Raw genomic sequence first — 3,193 nt, forward strand, 5'->3', positions numbered from 1 at the left:
GATTGGTTTCGTGTGACTGCTTGGGTCTTGGGGGGGAAGCGAGTGCCTCGCTCATGTTATGGCCTGGCCCTAGACGGGTCGTAACACGCACCCTCCCTATTGCGCATGTCCCTAAAAGGTATGGCCTTCCAGATTGCCTCAGTTGTATCGTGAGTGTAATTTCAAATAAAATAAAATAAAACTCAGAAGCGTGTGTGTTGTATTCTTCTTTTTCTTGTTCTTCATCTTCTTCTTCCTATTATTATTATTATTATTATTAGCATTATTATCATTATTGTGATTATGCTTCATTTTTATGTACTGGGGTATCAATGACCCCCACACTGCTGCAGCAGCTTCTGTGCGTCGCCCCCAAGTGCTACGTTTTCTTTCCCGATCCCCTGACGAACCCATTAGAATCGCTCTGGGGCACTCTTCGACCCCAAATGATCGTTCTGGTTTTTTCATTTTCATTCACCTGTCTCTACTGAGGGTGGGGTACTTTGGGACCCCCGGGGTCTGGGGCTGCCCCGAAGGGGAGCACAAGGGTTAAGTCAAAACTCGATCCCATATCCCAGTTTTCATTACAAATGTAGTACTCTACTGTCAAACATTTAAAACTGCAAAATGGCCAGAGGAAGTTGAGATGGATAGCCTTGGACAAGAGTTTTAAACCAGGACAATATGACAAGGCTTTCAAAGAGTGGACCAACAGGGGCCTAACTGCTCTCTGTTTAATTACCAAAAAGGACGAAGTTAGGAGCTTTCAAGAGCTTAAGGACATGTTTGAATTGGAAAACCAGGATTTTTTTTCGATATCTACAACTTTGAGATTATTACAATAAAGAGATAGCTGAAGCTGAGATGATTAACCCTCTAATTGAAACAATGTGCGACGCCTACCAGCAGAAAACTACTAAACTAGCATCCAAATTGTACTCTAATTTGATGAAGAATCAAAGATTTACCTCTTTATATGTAAAGACAAAATGGGAACAGGAACTAAAACTATCAATTACAGATGAAACATGGTACCAGTTATGAGGTTCACTTCAAACGTCTACAAATTCCCTACAGTGGCAGGAATTTAATCGGAAATGTCTTATTAGGTTTCTTATCACTCCTCACATTAGGAGTAAGCAGTAGTGATGGGATTTCCGGCTCTTTTTAGAGATCCGGCTCTTTCGGCTCGGCTCACTAAAAAGAGCCGGCTCTTTCGGCTCCGAACCGGCTCTTCAGGTTGTTTTGTTGCTTTAATTAATTTATCATTAACAATAATATAAAATCATGCAGAAAAGGAATTACTAATGTAAAAAAAGTAGTTTTATTTATATATGTTTATATATAGCCCCTAGAGACAAAGCACATACAAACTCTAAAGCATATACAAACTCCAAAAAGCACGTACAAACTCCAAAACACATTTCTAGGGTTAACTGAACTTCCAAAGCAGAGCTACCCAGATCACTTAAATTGCACAATTGAAAGCATGTGTGTATTGTTTGTGTATTTATAGACAAGCACTCATATTTATTCAAATAATAAAAAAAAAAAAAGTTCATTTACCTGTTACTACCACACACCAAATCCGGTTGTTGATACTTCCTGGCTTGAGTAGCCACTAGGTAATAAAAGCTCAACACTGCGCCCTAGCATCCTGGAGCACTTCTGTTGTCTTTTGTATGTGCTTCTGAGTTTTTACGTGTTTTGGAGTTTGTACATGCTTCTGAGTTTTTACGTGTTTTGGAGTTTGTACATGCTTTGTCTCTAAGGGCCACTATAAATATACTTTATTTATTCACTCCACATAAAATGTAATAAATAAATCATATAATACAAAAAACAACTATTTACATTTTAAACTTTTAACTATTTAAATTTTCAGCTTTTTCCTTTTAAACAAATTTAACGTGAAACAACACAAAACACTGCAAACCACAACACAATTAAATATAAATTAAAATATTAAAACAAAAAGAAGATGCACATTCTCTGTCATATGGGCTTGCATGATATGTGAATCCTTTATCATCTGCAACTGAAAATAATGGTTTTTACTATACCTTTCTAATGCGACGTTGTTGTCCCTTGCTCTTTTTCTCTCTGGCTCTGTTCCTGTGCTACTGCGAGTGTAACTAACGCCCCTCCCCCCTCTGCCCAGCGCAAAGTACAGGCCGCCTGTGCGGAGTTTAGTGGAAAAAAGGGCGAGAGAGAGGGTGAGAGAAAGAAAAGGAGCCGGCTCGCGTCATTCACTTCAAAGACTCGGCTCTAAGAGCCATTTCGTTCGCGAACGACCCATCACTAGTGTTTTGAGATACTTCCCATTGCATTGAACAAGCACAAACTAGCATTTGAGTAACATGAAATATTTTTTACACAGTATTTAGTAGGGGTGCAACGATACTCATATCGATATTGAACCGTTCGATACAGTGCTTTCGGTTCAGTACGCATGTATCGAACAATACAAAATTTTAAATTTATTTTATCAACTTTTCTTCTGACGATGCTGTCTGTGTTGAGAGCTCAGTGGATCTGCGTTCGACTACTCCGCCTAGGCTGCACTGTCGAGCGCAGATCCACTGAGCGCAGCGCAAGCTAGCAAGACAGAAGCTAAGCTCATTGCAACATGGCAAATTGAACCTCCCCCACCCTCATTCAGATCTGGCCTTTGGAACTATTTTGGTCTTCATGTGAAGTATGACCCTGAAGGTAAGCGCGTCATGGACAAAAGTAAAACAGTATGTCGGATGTGCCACGCAATGCTCAATTACATGGGTGGGAACTAGTGCGTTAGCGCAGTTAGCTCGTTAACGTGTTGACACCGTCCAGCCCCACGCACGGGGCGATCCGCCGATAGCTCGTCATTTCAGATTAACGCTGACAGCACTAGTGGGAACACAACGAATATGATTGCACATCATCCTAGTGCAAAGACAAGTGGAAGCAGACAAAAACAACAAGCACGCATGCTACAAACTTTACCCGAATCATCTAGACAGCCGTTAGCACATGATTCTCCTTATGGGGACCTGATATGTTTAATATGCTGCTGAGAATATAGTCCAGAAGAAGCGTATAGTATAGCTTTTATTTTGGAAAGAGCCATTTCTCTGTAATAAACTCTTTTCCAAAGAATTGTGGAATTCCAACAGCAATTCCACAATTCACCGTGAACAGTCCAAGTTCAAGTCATGTTTAAAATTTCACATCT

The sequence above is a fragment of the Pundamilia nyererei genome, unplaced genomic scaffold (assembly GCF_000239375.1).
Source record: "Pundamilia nyererei isolate P.nyererei 1_Seehausen unplaced genomic scaffold, PunNye1.0 scaffold00025, whole genome shotgun sequence".
Taxonomy (NCBI): domain Eukaryota; kingdom Metazoa; phylum Chordata; class Actinopteri; order Cichliformes; family Cichlidae; genus Pundamilia; species Pundamilia nyererei.